Source organism: Lagenorhynchus albirostris, chromosome 2 (assembly GCF_949774975.1).
Source record: "Lagenorhynchus albirostris chromosome 2, mLagAlb1.1, whole genome shotgun sequence".
Lineage (NCBI taxonomy): Eukaryota > Metazoa > Chordata > Mammalia > Artiodactyla > Delphinidae > Lagenorhynchus > Lagenorhynchus albirostris.
In genome coordinates this window covers 164,896,673-164,918,074 of record NC_083096.1, presented here as the reverse complement: position 1 = coordinate 164,918,074, position 21,402 = coordinate 164,896,673, and the positions used below count along the sequence as shown (strand labels likewise).

The window sequence follows — 21,402 nt, the reverse complement described above, 5'->3', positions numbered from 1 at the left end:
ACAAAAATATAAAGGAAAAAAGGCAAGAGAACCGAAAGATTAAAAGAAACTTAAGAGCCACAGAACCCAAAAATTAAAAGAGATTTAAGAGCCATATAAATCAAATCAATGTATGGATAGTTTTTGGAACCTGATTCGAATAAAGCAAATGTTTAGAGAGAAAGGAAGGCACAGATGAAGGGAAGAGGGAAAAGAGAAAGCAACTGGAAATACGAACATTAACTGGCTATCCAATGATGTTACTGTGTACTGTGTTATTTTTCTTTTTTAAAGAGTATCTTTTATAGCTACATAGTGAAATTATTTACAATTTAAATAACATGGTGTCTGGGATTTCTTTCAAAAGAATCTTGTGAGGATGAGACAGTAGGTAATAGTACAGATGAACAAAACTGACCATGAGGTGATACCTGTTGAAGTTGAGTGATGGGCATGTAGCGGTTCATTATATCATCTTCTCTACATCTGTATATGTTTGAAATTTTCTATACATACTTTTAAAAAAAAATTATTTATTTATTTTTGGCTGCGTTGGGTCTTCGTTGCTGTGCACGGGCTTTCTCTAGTTGCGGCAAGCGGGGGCTACTCTTCGTTGTGGTGCACGGGCTTCTCATTGCAGTGGCTTCTCTTGTTGTGGAGCACGGGCTCTAGGCATGCAGGCTTCAATAGTTGTGGCACGTGGGCTCAGTAGTTGTGGCTCACAGGCTTAGCTGCTCCACAGCATGTGGGATCTTCCTGGGCCAGGGCTCAAACCCGTGTTCCCTGCATTGGCAGGCAGATTCTTAACCACTGCGCCACCAGGGAAGCCCCCATACTTTTTTTTTTTTTTTGCAGTACACAGGCCTCTCACTGTTGTGGCCTCTCCCATTGCAAAGCACAGGCTCTGGACGCGCAGGCTCAGCGGCCATGGCTCACGGGCCCAGCCGCTCCGCGGCATGTGGGATCTTCCTGGACCGGGGCACGAACCCATGTCCCCTGCATCGGCAGGCGGACTCTCAACCACTGCGCCACCAGGGAAGCCCCCCCATACTTTTTTTTAATGAGAGAAAATTTTATCTATAAGGACACTTCTTGCTCTCGAATCTACAAAAATCTATGAAAATAAATGATGGGGTTGGCAAGTACCTCAAGAAGTCATTCAATCTAGTTTTCTGCCTCCAGGAACATTACTTGCAATATTACCTCACTCAGCAAACATTTATTGAGTAACCACCAAGTGCAAAGGCCATAGCATTGTAGAAGATGTATACAGATACAAGAAACAGTTTCTGTTTAAAGAGTTTCCTAATACAGGAGAGACAAGAAAAGAACATAAATATAAAACAAAGTAAAAGTGATGAAGTTATGGTTTACTCCTGGTTAAGTAAATCACGAAAGGCATCGTAGAGGAGTGTCATATAACTGGATGTTAAAAATAGGCAGGAGAGGGCTTCTCTGGTGGCACAGTGGTTGAGAGTCCGCCTGCCGATGCAGGGGACACGGGTTCGTGCCCCAGTCCGGGAAGATCCCACATTCCGTGGAGCGGCTGGGCCTGTGAGCCATGGCCGCTGAGCCTGCGCGTCTGGAGCCTATGCTCCGCAACAGGAGAGGCCACAGCAGTGAGAGGCCTGCGTACCACAAAAAAAAAAAAAAAAAAAATAGGCAGGAGGGACTTCCCTGGTAGCGCAGTGGTTAAGAATCCACCTGCCAATGCAGGGGACACGGGTTCGATCCCTGGTCCTGGAAGATCTCACATGCCACAGAGCAACTAAGCCCGTGCGCCACAGCTACTGAGTCTGCACTCTAGAGCCTGCGAGCCACAGCTACTGAAGCCCGCGCGCCTGGAGCCCATGCTCCACAACAAGAGAAGCCACCACAATGAGAAGCCCGTGCACCACAATGAAGAGTAGCCCCTGCTCACCGCAACTACAGAGAAAGCCTGCGTACAGTAACAAAGACCCAGTGCAGACAATATATAAATAAATAAATAAATATAGGCAGGATTTGGACATGTAAAGACAAGGAGTATTATGTCTAAGGTGGACAGTGTGAGCAGAGGTACGTAAGCAGAAAATAATGAGGCATTTCTGGGGAATGAAGATGAGTACGTTATTGCAAAAGTAGTAGGAAGCAAGGCTGGAAAGACAAGTAGGGCCAGATCACAGAATATTAAATATCAGGTTGAGTTTGTACTTCAGTCGGTAAGTGCTAGGAGTCACACAAGTGGAGTTATAGATTACAGAATATTTAGGAAGATGCTATACATCTCACTTAAGCAGAGAAAAGAATGGAGCTGGGTGGGGAGAGACTGGAATAAGAAGCAGCAGTCAAGGCAACTGGTAACAAAGGACCAAAACTGACCTCGTGGGAGAAAAAGACAGGGAGGGACCTGAGAGTGTGTTGGCATGAAAAGAGATCGGGAGTTCAGGGAAGTCAACAGCAACTAAGGCCTTACATCTGAATGAAGTGGGAAAACAGCAGAGCCAATGTCTGGTATGTTGGCAGACCTATACTAGCCCTGAAATGTGCTGAATAAATGACTGAGTGAATAAGTAAATAGAAATATGTGAGTCAGGATAAACGGCAGCAAGTCAGGGGACTGGGTGCAGCGGGGGGTGGACAGGCAGAAGAAAAGCTCAGCCTTCCCGTTTTAACTTATGAGGAGGTCAAGGTGCTGAAGGAAAATGCTGTCCAGGTGTGCTAAGCATCTTTCTCAGAAAAGCAAAGGTTCCATCGTTAAAATCTGTATAAAATCCATCCTTAAAACCTATAAACATGTCTCCCAAGCAAGAAGGAAACAAGCTGCACCAATCTGACCACTGGTTCCCAAAAGCAAACAATCCATGAAAAGCTGAAGGTGCAGAAGGGATACCCAAGTGGAGGGATTCAATAGGAACTCTAGGACTGAGGTTCAGAGGTAGAAATACAGATTTGGGAGTTACTATTGATACATGAAGGCTGTAGTCAGAGACATGAGAGAGGAGATGACCTCCTAACACAAAAGCATAAACAGAGAGGCAAGGACAGAGGACAACTTGGAGACTGACAAAGAAAGAAGCATCAAGAAATGTAGGAGAATCAGAACAATGCCTTGTCATAAAAGCTAAGAGAAGAGTTTCCAGAAGGAAGGCATGCTCAATCCTTGTTTTCTTCCTTGACCCACACATCCAATTCATCATCAAGCCTATCAGCTCTACCTCCAAAATACATACTAAATACATCTACTTCTTTTCATTTCTTTTTCTACCAACCTAGTTGAAGTCTCCATCATTACCTGGACTTCTGTTATTCACCTTAGTCAATTCCTGCCCCCAAATAATCCATTTTCTTTGCAGCAATTGGATTAATCTTTTAAAAATGTAAATCATATCACATACCCACCCCCTGCTTAAAACGTTTTAACTGACTGGACATTTAAAGATACTGCGGTGTGACAATGTTAATATAACCATGTTTCAATAGGGGAAATACTTGTATTTTAGAGATGTATGCTGAAATATTTACAAATAAAATGAAGTCTGGGATCTGCTTCAAAAATAAGGGCAAACAAGTCTGAACTTATTCTATGAGACCAGTATTACTGTACTATCAAAATGAGACAAAGACTTCCCCCTAAGGTCAGGAACAAGACTACAATATCCATTCTTATCACTTCTGTACAGTATTGTAGTGGAGGTTCCAGCCAGGGCAATCAGGTAAGAAAAAGAAATAAAAGGCATGAGATTGGAAATGAAGAAATAAAACTCTATTTGCAGATGACATGATCTTATATCAATAGAAAATGCTAAGGAATCCACCAAAAAACTGTTAGAAGCAAGGTAGCAGTATACAAGATCAATATACAAAATTCAATTTTATTTCTACACACTAGCAATAAACAATCCAAAAATGAAATTAAGGAAATAATTTCACTTACAAATGCATTAAAATAAATAAGTTTAGGAAGATTTAGAAATAAATTTAATAAAAGAAGTGTAAGACTTGTATATTAAGACTTCAAAACCTAGAAAAAATTTAAAGACCTAAATAAATGAAAAGACATCCCATATTAATGGACTGAAAGACTTAATATTGTTCAGACGGCAATACTCCCTAAATTAATCTACAGATTCAATAAAATCCCTATCAAAATCCCAGCTGGGTTTTTTTGGCTGAAATTGACAAGTTGAGCCTAAATTCATACGGAAGTGCAAGGAACTCAGCAAAGTCAAAACAATATTGAAAAAGGAACAAAATTGAAGGACTCACACTGTTTTTATTTCAAAACTTACAAAAGAGCTGCAGTAATCAAGACTGTGTGATTCTGGCATTAAGAACAGACATCCAAAAAAAAGAACAGACATCCAGATCAGTGGAATAGAACTGAGAACCCCAAAATAAACCCATACATTTATGGTCAATTTATCTTTGAAAAGGATGCAAGAAAATTCAATGGGAACAACTTATCTTTCCAATAAATGGTGCTGGGACAACTGGATATTCATATGCAAAAGAATAAAGTTGAACCCCGGGACTTCCCTGGTGGTGCAGTGTTAAGAATCCACCTGCCAATGCAGAGGACATGAGTTCGATCCCTGGTCCGGGAAGATCCTACATGCTGCGGAGCAACTAAGCCCGTGTGCCACAACTACTGAGCCTGCATGCCACAACTACTGAAGCCTGTGCGCCTAGAGCCCATGCTCCAAAACAAGAGAAGCCACCGCAGTGAGAACCCTGCGCACCACACGAAGAGTAGCCTCCACTCGCCACAACTAGAGAAAGCCCGCGCGCAGCAACGAAGACCCAACACAGCCAAAATTAAAAATAATTTTTAAAAATTCTTTAAAAATAATAATAAAGTTGAGCCCCTACCTAACACCATACTAAAAATTAACTCAACATGGATCAAAGGCTTAAATATAAGATCTAAAAGTATAAAACTCTTAGAAGAAAACACAGGTGTAAATCTTCGCAATCCTGGATTAGGCAATAGTTTCTTAGATACGACACCTAAAAGCACAACCAACCAAAGAAAAAATAGATAAACTGTACTTCATCAAAACTGAAAAACTTCTGTGTTTTAAAGGTCATGGTCAAGAAAGTAAAAAGACAACCCACAGAAATGAAAAGAAAATATTTACATATCATATCTGATAAGGGACTTGTATCCAGAATATATATAAAACTATTACAATTCAATAATAAAAGGATGAATGAACCAACTTATGAATGGGTAAAACATTTAAATAGACATTCTCCAAAGAAGATACACAAACAGCCAACAAACACATGAAAAGTGCTCAACATCACTAGTCATTAAGGAAATGGAAATCAAAACATGAGATACTGGGGGGAGGATAAACTAGAAGTTTGGGATTAGCAGATACAAACTACTATATATAAAATAGATGAACAGGGACTTCCCTGGTGGTCCAGTGGTAAAGAATCCACCTTCCAATGCAGGGGACGTGGGTTTGATCCCTGATCGGGCAACTAGGTTCCCACATGCCACGGGGCAGCTAAGCTAGTGTGCCACAACTACTGAGGTTGCGCACCTCAACTAGAGAGCCCACGTGCTGCAAACTACAGAGCCCAGGAGCTCTGGAACCTGCGCACCGCAACTACAGAGCCCACGCACCCTGGAGCCTGCATGCCACAACTACAGAAGAGAAAGCCTGCGTGCCACAACTACAGAAGAGAAAATCCGCACTCTACAACTAGAGAGAAGCCTGCACGCCACAACAAAAGATCCCGCATGCCTTAACGAAGATCCCGCATGCCACAACTAGGACCCAACGGAGCCAAAAAATAAGTAAATAAATAAAATAAGTGAATATTAAAATAAAATAGATAAACAATGAGATCCTACCGTATAGCACAGGGAACTATATTCAATATCCTGTAATAAACTATAATGGAAAAGAATCGGAAAATGAATATACATATATATGTATGTATAACTGATTCACTTTGCTGTACACCAGAAACTAATACAACATTGTTAAATCAGCTATACTTCAAAAAAATAATAATAATAACCAAAAAAAAAAAACCCACGAGATATCATTTCACACACACTAGGATGGCTATCATCAAAAAAAACAGATAAGAAATACTGGTGAGGATGTGGAAAAACTGGATTCATACACTGCTGGTGGAAATGTAAAATAGTGCAGCTACACTGGAAAACAGTCTGGCAGTTCCTCAAAAAGAGTTATCATATGACCCAGCAAATCCACTCACAGGTACATACTCAAGAGAAATGAAAACATATGTCCACACAAAAAATCTGTACAAGAATGCTATAGCACCGTTATTCACAACAGCCAAAAAGCAGTAACAGGGCTTCCCTGGTGGCGCAGTGGATGAGAGTCCGCCTGCCGATGCAGGGGCCACGGGTTCGTGCCCCGGTCTGGGAAGTTCCCACATGCCGCGGAGCAGCTAGGCCCGTGAGCCATGGCCGCTGAGCCTGCGCGTCTGGAGCCTGTGCTCCGCAGCAGGAGAGGCCACAACAGTGAGAGGCCCATGTACCGCAAAAAAAAAAAAAAAAAAAAAGTAGTAACAACTGAAATGTCCATCAACTGACGAATAGATAAATAAAAGTGTTACATACATACAGTGGAGTACTGATACAAGCCTACAACATGATGAACACTTGAAAACATTATGCTAAGTGAGAGAAGGCAATTACAAGAGACCACATATTGTATGACTGAATTTATATGAAATGTCCAGAATGGGCAAATCCACAGACATAGGAAGTAGATTAATGGTTGTGTAGGGCATGGGGAGGGGGGAATGAGGAGTGACTGCTAATAGGTATGCGGTTTTTTTCTGAGGTTATAAAAATGTTCTGGAATTAAACAGTGGTGATGACAGCATAACCTTGTGAATATACTAAAAAACACTGAATGCCATACTTTAAATGGCTAAATTGTTTGGCATGTAAATTGTATTTCAGTTTTAAAAATTAAAAAGAAATGTCTCGGGTTCGATCCCTGGTCCGGGAAGGTCCCACATGCCGTGGAGCAACTAAGCCCGTGCGCCACAACTACTGAGCCTGCACACCACAACTACTGAAGCCTGCGCACTCTAGGTCCTGCGCACCGCAACTACTGAGCCCGCGTGCTGCAACTACTGAAGCCTGCGTGCCTAGAGCCCGTGCTCCGCAACAAGAGAAGCCACCGCAATGAGAAGCCCGAGCACCACAACGAAGAGTAGCCCTCACTCACTGCAACTAGAGAAAGCCTGCGCACAGCAACAAAGACCCAACACAGCCAGAAATAAATAAACAAATAATCAATTAATTAATTAAAAAAAAAAAAAGTCCACAAAAAGACTTGTACACAAATGTTCACAGCTTAATTTGTAACAGCCCCAAACTGGAAACCACCCAAATGTCCAGCAACAGGTGAATGGATGAACAAATTACTATATTCATGTAATGCATTATTACTCGGCAACTAGTGAAACTTGCAACAACATGGATGAATCTCAAAATAATTATACCAAATGAAAGACACCAGACCTCCGTCCCCTGTCAATGAGCACATACTGTATGATTATATAAAATTCTAGAAGATTCAAAATAATTTATAGTGATAGACAGCAGGTCAGTGGTTGCCTATGGCCTGGGGGTGTGGGGGGAGGCATCGGAGCAGGAGGGAGTGATTACAAAGGAGGAAAGATTTAGGGATGATGAATATGTTCATTATCTTGATTATGGTGGTGGCTTTAATGGTATATACATATGTCAAAACTTATCAAATTTTATATTTTAAATGTATGGGGTTTATTGTATGCCAATAATATCTCAATAAAACTGTTGTAAAAATGAAACAAAAGCACTGTTAATTCAAGTATTTAAACTGCTGCAGTCTACAGGCTAGATAGTAATTTTAAATAAAAGTTACATTATTAATGGTTACTACGTGAGGTGATGCATCAATATGGTTACTACATGAGGTGATGTATCAATATGTGTTAATTGGCTTGATTGTGGTTAATCATTTCACAATGTATACATGTATCAAACTATCATGTTGTATACCTTAATATATAAGATTTTTGTTTGTCAATTATATCTCAAAGCTTAAAAAATAAAAATAAATAAAAGCTACATTAACTGTTGAAAAAAATATTAGGGGAGGAGATAGGATATTAGAAAAAAGATTAGTCATGCATTAATAATTGTTGAAGTTAGGAAACAGATACACAGGGGTTCATTATACCATTTACTTTTATACATGCTTGAAATTTTGCATTAAAAAGTTTTTTTAGGGAATTCCCTGGCAGTCCAGTGGTTAGGACTCCATGCTTTCACTGCCGAGGCCTGGGTTCAATCCCTGGTCAGGGAACTAAGATCCCACAAGTCTTGCAGTGCGGCCACCAAAAAAAAAAAAAAAAAAGTTAAAAAAAAAACTTTTCAAGTATCTCAATTAAAAAAAAAAAAACTCACCAAGACTTCCCATTTTACTTAAAAATAAAACTCCTTTATCAGTCCTACAAAGCTTTGAAATACCTTTGCTCTTAGTTCCTTCTATCTTGGAACTCTTTCCTCACCTCTTCATTTGGCTCATTCATTTTCATTCTTCAGTTTTGGTTTGTCACCTCCTCAGAGAAGCCTTTCCTGACCATCTCTAAGTTCCTCTATTATCTCTATTATAGCACCCTATTTTATTCTCTTCCTAACATATCACAATCTTTCAATATTTTATTTATGTGTTTGTTTATTGTCTACCCAAGGCTTCTTAAACTGGGGACCTTACCTCTCATAGTCACTGAGTTGTATTCTTCATACTTGGCACATAACATATACTCAATAATTATTTGTTGAATGTTAAACTAATAAACCAATACTGGGCATTATCTTATTGTTGAACATTTAATATATCAAAGCCTTACAGAGAACCTACTGTTTGCAAGGTTTCAGGTAAAACATATGCATATCTGAAGTGAAAGGATATGTGATATAATGTAAATTAAATAGAATTAAAATTAAAAAAAAACTCTTCCAAAGGCTACTGAAAACAGTAAATAAATATTATTTAAGAAGACTAATTTTTTTCCCCAGAGACTTCATTTAGAAACAGAAATAAGAGTGTTCTGATATAGTACCTTCTCTAGATAAAGATGTATAAACAAAGGGGTCCCCCAAGGATTAATGCTGAAACCTATCACAAGTAACATTTTTAGAAATTATCTAGAAAAAACTGTCTAGTGACATCTTCCCAGTTTGCAGATGACTCTAAAGCAGTAGCTAGAAATATGATGGTACAAAGTTGTGTGTTGAGAAATGTGGAAAATAGCTTCTATGTAGACAAAAATAAGGTAATGCAGTAATGGAAAAATAGTCCAAATTGTAATTATCAGATGATGAGCTCCAAAGCTACCTGTTACAATACAAGAAAAGGGTTTCAGAGTCCCTGGACTTACGCTGAATACAGCTACAAAAAGGCAACAAAATGCTGGCTGTTATTACGAAGGCTTTGAAAACACAGAACACATTATCCTGCCCTTGTACAAACCAAAGCGTATCTGTACCTAGAATAGAATGTGCAGTTGTGGCCATCATAGCACAAAAAAGGTAAAATAGATACACAAGGCCTAGAAAGGTATCCCAAAAGACCAAAGGACAGAGGAGCTTATGTATGCATACATATTTTTTAATATAGATATAGATATATAAAGGACACATTAGTATGAAACAAAAAGGGTGTGAAATGGTAGAGACTGCATCAAATCTTAGAAGTTACAATGTAGTTAGAAGTCTAAAGAAACAATAAAGTATATGTATATTTTTAAAAAAATTTTAAACCCAGGTTTTAGAATCACAAAGACAGAAGTTTTATGTAGAAAAAGGGAAGGGAAGGGGTAAGAGGAAGGGAAAGAAAGTGGAGGGAGGAAAGAATTGAGTTCTAATTCCAGTAGGTTGAGCTATGTGACAGTGCGCATGTTGCTTAATTTCTTTGAGCCTCGCTTTTCTCATCTGTAAATAACTAATTTGAAGGACTGCTATGAGGATAGAAATAGGCACAATGCCTGACACATAGTATACACTTACTACTTTTATTAGGACTAATAAAAAGTAATAGTTTACTGCCCAATCCAGTGTATAAAGTAATAAAACTCATTACTCAGATGGGGAGTACAGAACGTAAGAAAAAATAATTCAAAGATAGTCTAGATAGTCTAGATAAATTCATAGGCAACATTTCCATAAGAACCTCCTTCCTAAGAGAAATTATAAACTTTGGGCAACATAGCCCTAAATTTTGAAGTTGACATTTTCATCCCTTTCCCACAAGCAGCAGAATTCTGGGCTAGATAGATGACATATCCAACCAAACATGCCATTGATTGTCTTAATTTATAACAACTGTTAACATTATTTGAGCAATGGACTAAGTAATGATGTCATTTAATCCTTCTAAAATCCTTTGAGATATGCTCCATATTTTACAGTAAAATTAGCCAGGTCCCCATCTTTACAGATGAGAAAACTGAAGCTAAGAGATTCACTGCCTAAGGGTACATACAGAGCTAGTAAGTGGCAGAGCCTACATTTGAAAACAGACGGACTGCCTCCAGAATCTATACTCATAACCACAGAACTAACTGCCTCCTACTTTGCAAGAAATGTTGGGTGTTGGGTATGCAAGAATGAGGTGAGTGATGAAGGAGTGTACAGTTTGCTTGATGAGCCCAGCCCAGCCAAGGTCACACTGCCAGATAGATACTCAGATTTAGGGTGGCCAACAAGCATGAACACTGAAATAATAAGACCTGATTAATGAGGATGTGAGAAACCTAATATAAGAAGGGAAGCCTCGGACTTCCCTGGTGGCGCAGTGGTTAAGAATCCACCTGCCAATGCAGGGGACATGGGTTCGAGCGCTGGTCTGGGAAGATCCCACATGCCACGGAGCAACTAATCTTGTGCGCCACAACTACTGAGCCTGCACTCTAGAGCCTGCGAGCCACAACTACTGAGCCCACATGCCACAACTACTGAAGCCTGTGTGCCTAGAGCCCGTGCTCTGCAACAAGAGAAACCACCGCAATGAGAAGCCCGTGCACTGCACCGCAACAAAGAGTAGCTCCCGCTTGCTGCAACTAGAGAAAGCCTGCACACAGCAACAAAGACCCAACACAGCCAAAATAAATTAATTTAAAAAAAAAAAAAAAGTAGGGAAGCCTAAAAATCCCTAAACTGTGGTCTCAGCCATGGTAAACAAAGTGCAGAGAAAGAGGAAAAGATATCAAAATGCTAACTAGTGGGATTATGAGCAATTCTTATTCTTTGCTTCATATTTTTTGAATTTGGCTTTTTTTTTTTAAACAAAGAGCACTCATTTTCATAATTGGAAAAAGGCAGAAATAAAAATAAATCTGAGGAAACTTTCACGCTTTATTCACTTCTAATTGTGTAATTTGTTGCAATGATCATGTATTACTTTTGTAATTTCAAAGCGATTTTAAAAATAAATACATCTAGTATATTAGAAAAAGGAAGTAAATTACATGCAAATACCAAAGCAAAAAAAAAAAAAAAAGGATGTGATGTAAGAATTAGCAAATGAGCAGTTGTAGTTTGTTGGAAAGAACTCCAGATATACACCAAAAGGCTTGGGTTGATACTGATATACACATCAACATGGATTAATCTCGAAAACTTTACGCTGAACAGAAGAATTCAGACACAAGCATGCATATTGTATGAGTGAAGAACAGGAAAAATTAATATGTGAGGATAGAAATCACAACAGTGGTTGCCTGTAAGATAGCAGGGACTGATTGGAAGGGGGTATGAGGGAACTTTGGAAGGTTATGGAAATATTCCCTTGACTGGGTATTGGCCACACATGTCTTTACATTTGTCAAAACGCATCTAATTATATACTTGCATTTTTATGCATTCTACTGTATGTAAATCTTACCTTTAAAAAAACTCATTAAAAAAAAAGACAGGGTTCAATCTCAAATCTGTTATTTATTAGTTGAGTGACTTTAAGGAAATTACTTAACCTCTCTGAACCTGTTTATTTGTATAAAATGTAGCTACTGGGATTTCCCTGGTGGTCCAGTGGTTTAAGATTCCGAGCTCTCAAAGCAGGGGGCCCGGATTCGATCCCTGGTCAGGGAACTAGATCCCAAATGCCACAACTAAAGATCCCACATGCCGCAACTAAAAGATGCCCGCATGTTGCAAGGAAGATCCCACGTGCCACAACTAAGACCCAGCGCAGCCAAATAGATAAATATATTTTTTAAAAAATGCAGCATAACATAATTTATCTCAATGCTGGGGACTGACTGTAACAATACATATCACTGTGCTTTGCAAATTATCACCCAATGAATGTTGAAGGAACTTTAAAGGTAAAAAGGGGGCAAAGTTGGTCTTATACTTCTCATAATTCCACAAATGGCTTTGTTATCAGGAAAACTATTCTTTAAAGACTAGCAGTATTCTAAAAAGGGAAATTTACTTACAGTTCTCAATTGTGAATGGAAGGGAACATCATGGACATGACCTAAGACCTCCTTCTACACAGTTAAAAACAATTACTCAAGATATGATTTGAAGAAAGCTTTCTAGACTGAGGACTTGCTAGAACAATGGCATAATCACAGGAGAAAAAGGTCTCAATTCTAAATACATGAGTAAAAGAATTGCTCATTACTATGTCAATTACAAAATTCAAATGTCCCCGTAAGCCACATCATAAATATATGTGTAAGTATGTATGTGTGCATATACACACACATATTCACTCAAACTGGAACTGAGTTGAACCACTGCTTCTTCCCAAAAGGGCCTCTATATTCTAAAAATAAGAAACTTGGACTTCCCTGGTGGCGCAGTGGTTAGGAATCCACCTGCCAATAGAGGGGACACGGGCTCAAGCCCTGATCCGGAAAGATCCCACATGCCGCGGAGCAACTAAGCCTGCGCACCAAAAACTACTGAGCCTGTGCTCTAGAGTCTATGAGCCGCAACTACTGAGCCCGCCTGCCACAACTACTGAGGCCTGCGCGTCTAGAGCCCGTGCTCCACAACGAGAGAGGTCACTGCAGTGAGAAGCCTGCACACCACAAAGAGCAGCCCCCACTCACCACAACTAGAGAAAGCCCATGTGCAGCAAAGAAGACCCAATGCAGCCAAAAATAAATAAATAAAATAAATAAATTTAAAAGTAAGAAACTCGGGCTTCCCTGGTGGCGCGGTGGTTAAGAATCCACCTGCCAATGCAGGGGACACAGGTTCGAGCCCTGGTCCAGGAGGATCCCACATGCCACAGAGCAACTAAGCCTGTGTGCCACAACTACTAAGTCTGCACTCTAGAGCCTGCGAACCACAACTACTGAAGCCCATGGGCCTAGAGCCTATGCTCCGCAACAAGAGAAGCCACCACAATGAGAAGCCAGCACATCGCAACGAAGAGTAGCCCCCGCTTGCCGCAACTAGAGAAAGCCCTTGCACAGCAAGGAAGCCCCAATGCAGCCAAAAATAAAATAAAATTTAAAAAAAAATTAAGAAACTTAACCTGGTTCAACTAGAATTAATCTTATAACTAAAAGACTATGTCTTGAGCTTTTCCATATTTTACCAGAAAAGAAAAACAGCTTGAAAGGTAATATCATAGGCAAAGTTTAATAGCCTCTCCCATCAACCTCAAACTGTTTTTCTTTATTAGTGTATAGAAATCATGATGGAGACCAAAGTTTCCTGAGGTACTTCTTTATCTGAACATTATTTCCTCTGCAAGCATTCAACAATTCTTGTTTCTATTCTTCTCTTTTCTAATTCAATTCTGTTTGGTTCCTAAGTTAAGAAGTGTGTCTCACTTGCATAAATGGTAACTATTCTGAGATACCATTCATAACTATACATTTGAATTCTCTAGAGTACTATTCATAACTTCAAATGGAACAGGAAAAAAAACACTCATTCAACTTCACTTTAATGGTGACTAAGACATGAATGATTATGTTATATTGTAGAAGGCTGGCCAAAGGCGCGAAGTTCCCCAGTGTTACTACTAATCTGTCATCATTTTATGAATGCCCACTGGCACCAAGGACACTGCCTTGACCAATCTACCTATCACAAAAAATACTGAGCTTAGAAAAGCATGCTCATTAGCTAAACATGTTTTTTAGAGTTATAAAGTATCTATGTAGGAACACTAAAAGATATATTATATCTTAGCCATGAAGCTCAAAAGTTAGCTGAGGGCTTCCCTGGTGGCACAGTGGTTGTGAGTCCACCTGCCGATGCAAGGGACGCGGGTTCGTGCCCCGGTCCGGGAAGATCCCACATGCCGCGGAGCGGCTGGGCCCGTGAGCCATGGCCGCTGAGCCTGCGTGTCCGGAGCCTGTGCTCCGCAACGGGAGAGGCCCCAACAGTGAGAGGCCCGCGTACCGCAAAAAAAAAAAAAAAAAAAAAGTTAGCTGAGAAGAATCCTGACAAGTCCTGGCAGGTTCTCTATAAAACCAATCCTGGGGGCTTCCCTGGTGGCGCAGTGGTTGGGAGTCCGCGTGCCAATGCAGGGGATGCAGGTTCGTGCCCCGGTCTGGGAAGATGCCGCATGCCGCGGAGCGGCCGGGCCCGTGAGCCATAGCCACTGAGCCTGCACGTCCGGAGCCTGTGCTCCGCAACGGGAGAGGCCACAGCAGTTAGAGGCCTGCGTACTGGAGGAAAAAAAAAAAAAAAAAAAAAAAAAATGCTGGTTATTCTTTAGGTGTTAAACAGCTTTTCTGAGAAAAGCTGAGTCTTTTATTCAAGGTAGTAATATTCTAGTAGTTCTTTACTCCACCTAATCAGTGGTGGAAACTGAATTTACAAAAATCTGTGTAAATAATTCAGCTGTCTGTACTGCTCTAATATATTTAAACCAAATAAAATAAAATTTAGACAGAAAAAAAATAATGGTGCTTTTTTAAGGCTGTCACCTGCTGATTTCCCTCATTTTTCTTTCTTATCCAAAAGTCAGAGACAAGAGACTGTATAACCAGAAAGAACAAATGAAAGGATAGTACACACGTGAGGACATCTACACTTATTTCCCTCTATGAACCCACTACCCTTGACATAGTTTTCAACAGGGAGCAATTCTGCTCCCCAAAGGACATTTGACAATATCTGGAGACATTTTTGGTTGTCACAGCTGGGGTGGGGGTTGGAAGGGTGATACTAGGTAGTGGGTAAAGGTCAGGGCTACTGCTAAATATCCTACAATGCACAGCACAGCCTATCACAATACAGGATATTATCCAGCCCAAATGTCAACAGCACCAAGGATGAGAAACCCTACCCCAAGGCCCAACGAAGACCTACCTCTCAATAAATGTTTGCTGATCTGAACTGAAAAGTAAAGACCATGAACTGGAAGAAAGAGAAGCCTACAAGAATGAAGTAGAAGACAGAGGCCTAAATTAAACATTACTAGAATCTATTTTGCCTTTATTGGGACTTCCCTTGGCGGTTCGGTGGTTAAGACTCCTCGCTTCCAAAGCAGGAGGCACGGGTTCAACCCCTGGTCAGGGAACTAAGATCCCACGTGCCACATGGCCAAAAAAAAAAAAAAAAAAAAAAAAAAAAGGTTTTATTGTGTGTTACACACCAGTCATACAAAAATGAACAATACAGCCCAGCCCTTATGGAGCTCATTATTAGGTAGGGGAAAGAGTTTTATAATTTGTCTGATATCTGATTTGACAATATCTGATAAATGCTTTAATGAAGGAGAAGACATACAAGGGAGTCACTCAACTTTTCCTAGGAATGATTCATGGAACAGATGACATCTTAGTTCAGTTCTGAAGGATGAGTAGGAAGCATCTTATTTCACAACTTATATGCCTCTTTTCAAACAAAGAACCATTCATTTCTTCAGTCAACAAAAACTATGGAACACCAATTATGTTCCATACATTGTGTTATGTGTTGGAGACACAGTCAAATTATAACTTTCTACTTCTTCCCTTGGCACTGCTGGTGCCCAGCAGCCTACCTCCCCAACCCAAATCCCCAAGAATTCTTTCAATTTAGCGACTGTCACCCCAACCAATCTTATTAATCAGTAAGGCCACTACCCAAGGATTAAATAAAACTTTCAGTTGCCTGCTGACAAGACTGTATTCAATCTTGCCTAGATCACAAAGTCAGGGTGGTTATGCTGGTAGAGTAACTAGCAATGAACTGACTATGGATCCAGATCTGCCAACTGTTGGATGTGTGTTGGTATCCTGGAAAGCTATTTTTACTTTATAAAAAATCTGGGTCCTCTTCCACCCTACCCAATTCATGCCAGAACCAAGAGCAAATTAATCAACATATATTTATTGAACACCTACCATGTGCTTACCTCAATGGTTCTCAACCCTGGTTGTTTACTGACAAAGGAGTTCCCAGATATAATTTATTTTTTGATGGTAAATTCTGATGCAACATGTCTGATGCCCTGGCCTTTAGGCATTAAAGAATACAAAAGAAGTATAAAATACAGTTCTTGTGTTGAAGAGTTTATCCACAGTCACAACAGAGTAACTTGTAATTTGTAATTCACTAATTTGTAACCCTTTTGCAATATTATCAATCCTTATGAAACAAAAGAAACTGAGGTAGTCTGGATAACAACTGCTCTTATTCCCCAGTCCAGTCACACACCAACTGCACCTTCAACTCCTGATACACTGTTCCATACCCCTTCTATCTCCCAGACAGTGAAAGTACCATTCTCAAGAACTATGGAGATAACCCAAGTAGGAAGATGAACTGAGGCCCTCAAAAGAGGTGGTTGTTTGTCCTGAGGACCAGAATCTCTCAAATTCATGCCGTCAAGGGCCTTCTTTTAAAGAGAAGAAACAGAGGGACTTTCCTGGTGGTGCAGTGGTTAAGAATCCGCCTGCCAATGCAGGGGACATGGGTTCCGGCCCTGGTCCAGGAAGATCCCATACGTCGCAGAGCAACTAAGCCCGTTGCGCTCTAGAGCCCGCGAGCCCCAACTACTGAGCCCATGTGCCACAACTACTGAAGCCTGCATGCCTAGAGCCCATGTTCAGAAAAAAGAGAAGCCACCGCAATGAGAAGCCTGTGCACCGCACTGCAACAAAGACCCAACGCAGCCAAAAATAAATAAATAAATTTATAGGAAAGAAAGAGAAGGAAGGGAGGGAGGGAGGGAAGAAACAGGGACTTCCCTGGTGGTCCAGTGATTAAGAATCTGCCTTCCAATTCAGGGGATGCGGGTTCGGCCCCTGGTTGGGGAACTAAGACCCCACATGCCGTGGGGCAACTAAGCCCACGCACTCTAGAGCCCGTGTGCCACAACTAGAAAGCCTGAGCGCCGCAGCTACTGAGCCCGCGCGCCACAACTAGAGAAGACCGCACGCCGCGATGAAAGATCCCACATGCCTCAACTAAGACCTGATGCAGCCAAATGAATAAATAAATATTCTTTAATAAATAAAGAGAAGAAATAATTCTTTAACCTCCAACAATACCAGTCCACCTCACTCTATAGTTGAAGTGCCCAAAAAAAGCAAAGAGTAGACTGAATTTTTGTAAATTTGCTCCTAGAGGTCCTTGGCCATTTAAAGAAATCACCCAAATTCATAAGACTGGTAAACTCTAGTTTTTCAAATGGCATACACTTGAAATAAAAAATACTCTAGGGCTTCCCTGGTGGTGCAGTGGTCGAGAGTCCGCCTGCCAATGCAGGGGACACGGGTTCTTGCCCCGGTCCGGGAAGATCCCACATGCCGCAGAGTGGATGGGCCCGTGAGCCATGGCCGCTGAGCCTGCGCGTCCGGAGGCCACAACAGTGAGAGGTGGGCGTACCGCAAAAAAAAAAAAAAAAAAAAAAAAAAAAAATTCTAAATATATTTTAGTAAACTCCTTACTAAGATGAACAAATTGTGGAGGCTTAAAAAATTAAAAGATTTTGATCTAAATCTCATCCAGCAGCAACGACCTCATACTAAAGACCACCTGGAAGGGAACATCAGCTTTAAAATTCTGCAAACATGAATCTACAGATCCTCACCTGATTCGTCTCTCTCTGAATTATATAGGAAAAGGTACAATTCTCTTAACTGCTGTACAAAAATTGATGAGCACAAGACCCTATAAATTACTTTAAAAAAAAAACAGGGCAGGGTGTCATTCAAACATCTAAAACAGGGCCCAATGACAGTACTAAAAGGTAAAATCTGGTACTTAAGGAAAAATGAATATTGGCATATATTAATTAGAATAAGACTGCCACGTGAAAGAAAGAAAAAAATGTGTCTTCTACGTAATACTGTTTTTAGGATCCATGACTTTAAAATTAGCTTGGTTTACAATATTTGTCCTTGTAATTGTTATTGTCATCATACAAGTTTTATCCATAAAAGTCCACAATCCCTTAACTTCAATTCCAAAATCCAAAAGGTATAAACAAACAAGTTTTTCATTATTCATTTGGCGGCAAATCCTGACATGAAATGACATGAGGCTATGTATAGTATTTATTTATCCCAGTTGGTGTGAACATTCTGATGTTTTACCGAAGAAATAGTAATGCATTTGATTACAAGGTGCTGCCCCACACCTTTCTGGGATGTTACATAACATACAGTATATGTACCATATTCCCTATCCAAAATTCAAAAAATTCTAATTTCAGAAGCACAACTGGCCCCAAGAACCTTTTTTTTTTTTTTTTGGCCCCAAGGTACTGTAGACTGGTATACTAATTAAGACTAAATCTTACATAGGAAATATAACTAATACTGAGAGTGAATGTAGATTTTACATGCAATAAACTCAGTGTCTTAACTATTCACACATACACAATCCGATAAAATAAAGCATTATAAAGACTTAACAAACATCAAAAAACGAACACACCATTACGTGTTTTTCAGGTGATGGGGACATTTGCATCATGCAATATCTAGATCAATTCCTCTTAGATTGAAATCCACTAATTTAAATCACAGTTTAAAAAAAAAAAAAAACCCAAAGGCTGCGATTGGTAATTATGTTGAAAGAATCATCCACTAATAAACAACATATTCGTTTCTGATTTTTTAAAAATTATCTCAGAAAGTTTAAGATTTAAAATTCCTTCATTCTAGAATACAACTTCTGAACGTTGAACAAATTACAATTGACTTTCTCTGTGAAAACAGAGCCTTGGACAGGGGACAACAACAGAACAGTCCTTAAAGATATTTCAAAGCGAAGAAGAGTTTCACAGTTCTTTCCTTCCTTCCTCCTTCAGTTGCTGCTTTTCTGGTTTTAGAATTTCAAACAAAGAAATACATATTGGCTCCAATGCTAAGAAACGCCCTCTTTCTCAGCAACTTCCTCTTCCAATTTTCTTCCCTACCGTTGACATACGAGAACAATACACACTGCCGTCCTACCATTTTGATTAACAAAAAGCTCTGAGGCTTGGAAAAATTAAGGGCTGCAATTTATCTATAGTACCCACTCCAAGTCCACAATCTTCACTCATCTAGAAGTCAAGTAACAGGGAGCACAAAGAAAGGAGTATTTCCTTTAATCAAGAGGCCGGCTATTGAACCTTTCACCCCAGGAATCCAAAGACTTTGGATTGCACTAACAAATGGGAAATTTCTTCCACCCCAGGAAAACTTGGCCTTCTTAGGGAAGAGAAAAAGCTACTGGGCTAGCACCGCTCTGAACCAAGAGTCAAGTCTATGCACCAATAGCTGGTGAACTTTCTTCCACAGGCCATGCAGTCAGGATTCAAACTGAGTTCTCTGAGGTTCTGATCCACTTCAAAGTGACTTTTACAATTTAGTAACGGTCCTTTCCAACTCACAGACTGCACAAAGGGGACGTACTTATAATTAACCATCCAGAGATCAAGACCCATCCTGTCTCCATGCTAGAAGTCAATTCAAGTGTCTGGGACTGGAACCTGACCCCCATCTGTGACAAAGCAAACTTCCTTTAAGTGGACAATTCCCCCTTGCCCAGTGACTCTCTAAGGAAAACACCTTAATGATGGTAAGCTGTGTACCTTACTGTGTGACCTTGGGCAAGTTACTTAACTCCTCTGAAACTTAGTTTCCTTATGTGTAAATTCTCAAATGAGGCTGTAAAAATTAAACAAGAACATATGTTTGACGCATAGTAGGAGCACCATAAATGCTCCCCCTCCTCCTCCTCCTAACCCTCCTGAATTCTTTGGGGCCTAAATTTCAATCATAGCCCCAAAAGGCTCCAAGGATTCCTTCCTCTTCTCTGATTCTATGGAGAACTAACTGTATAAAACTTCCCCCATCTCAGAGACTCTAGGATCCTGGAGGACCAAGAAAACGGGACTCCACCTCATCATAGCCTAGGGTCCATCCAGAGCCTTCCTCAATGGGCCCCTTTAGCTAACTCTCCTCCTTACTCTGCAGACCATCCTGTACACACACGTACGTACACACACACACGCGCGCACACACACACACACACTCCTCTCCTCCACTCTGCAACTTAGGCCAGAGGTCTCAAAGAGCACTTCAACGCCTTCATGGTCCAGACATGGAAACTGAGGCTCCGCCTGGAGAAGAACTTGCCCAAGATCTCAGACAACGTCTGGGATCCAACTCATGTACATCTGCCTGCAAAGCCTTCGTTTTACAAATGGGTAAAACGAGGCCCAGAGAGAGAAGTGACTTGCCCAAGGTCACACGACGAGCTGGTGGCAGCGCTAGGTCAGCTTGGGACACTTTCCCAGCTTCACAGACTCGCGGGCCCCTCCAAGCCTCCGAGGGGATCTCCGGCACACCTCTCCCTGGGGAGGTGAGTGTATTGTAAGGCGCCACCCCTCGCCGACCGCTCACCGGGTCTCTGCCGGTCTGCGGCAGGAGGCGCGGCACCCACTCCCCCAGGACCCTGCGCTGCTTGGGAGGGGCGGCCCGACCAGGCCCGGCGCCTCACGGCCGGGCCAGCCCGCGGGGACTTGATGCTCACCTGGTCTCGCGCGGTCGCCCTCAGCAACAGCGGGGCTGGTCGGCCGGCCGCCCTTCTCCGCACGGGGTCTGTTCTCGCCGGCCGCGTCGCGGGCTGCCACACAGCCCGACCCCCCTCAGCGCGCTACGCCCCCAGCCGCGCTAAACCGGCCCGCGTCCGCCATTACGCGATTCCCCGCCCCGGGACGCAGCCACACCCCGCCAAACGCCCTGATTGGCTCTCTGCCCCACCTGCCTGGTGCTTCCGGGCATTCCATTGGCCTGAGTAGAATGTCAGTTAAATAGTTACGCAAACGACGTACTCAAGGGTACTGTCCCGGGAGCTCCACCCGAGCTACTTCCGTAATCGGAGTAAACAGCAAGGGGCAAACCAAGTGAAGTGGGGGTGGATTTTAAACTAAACCAACTCCTAAATTCAAAGTAGGAAAATCCCACCTAAGAAAGTGTAAAAACGCG

The 21,402-nt window shown here is 41.2% G+C and overlaps 1 protein-coding gene across 1 annotated transcript in view; it reads right to left on the bottom strand.

Moving 5' to 3' along the window:
• Window positions 1-21,118, bottom strand: part of WASF2 (WASP family member 2) — a 71,492-nt gene extending 50,374 nt beyond the window's left edge. Inside the window, exon 1 of the mRNA XM_060140913.1 lies at window positions 20,948-21,118. The gene's annotated coding sequence lies outside the window, so the exon portion shown is untranslated. The remainder of the gene's footprint in view (window positions 1-20,947) is intronic.
• Between the last annotated feature and the right edge of the window lie 284 nt (window positions 21,119-21,402).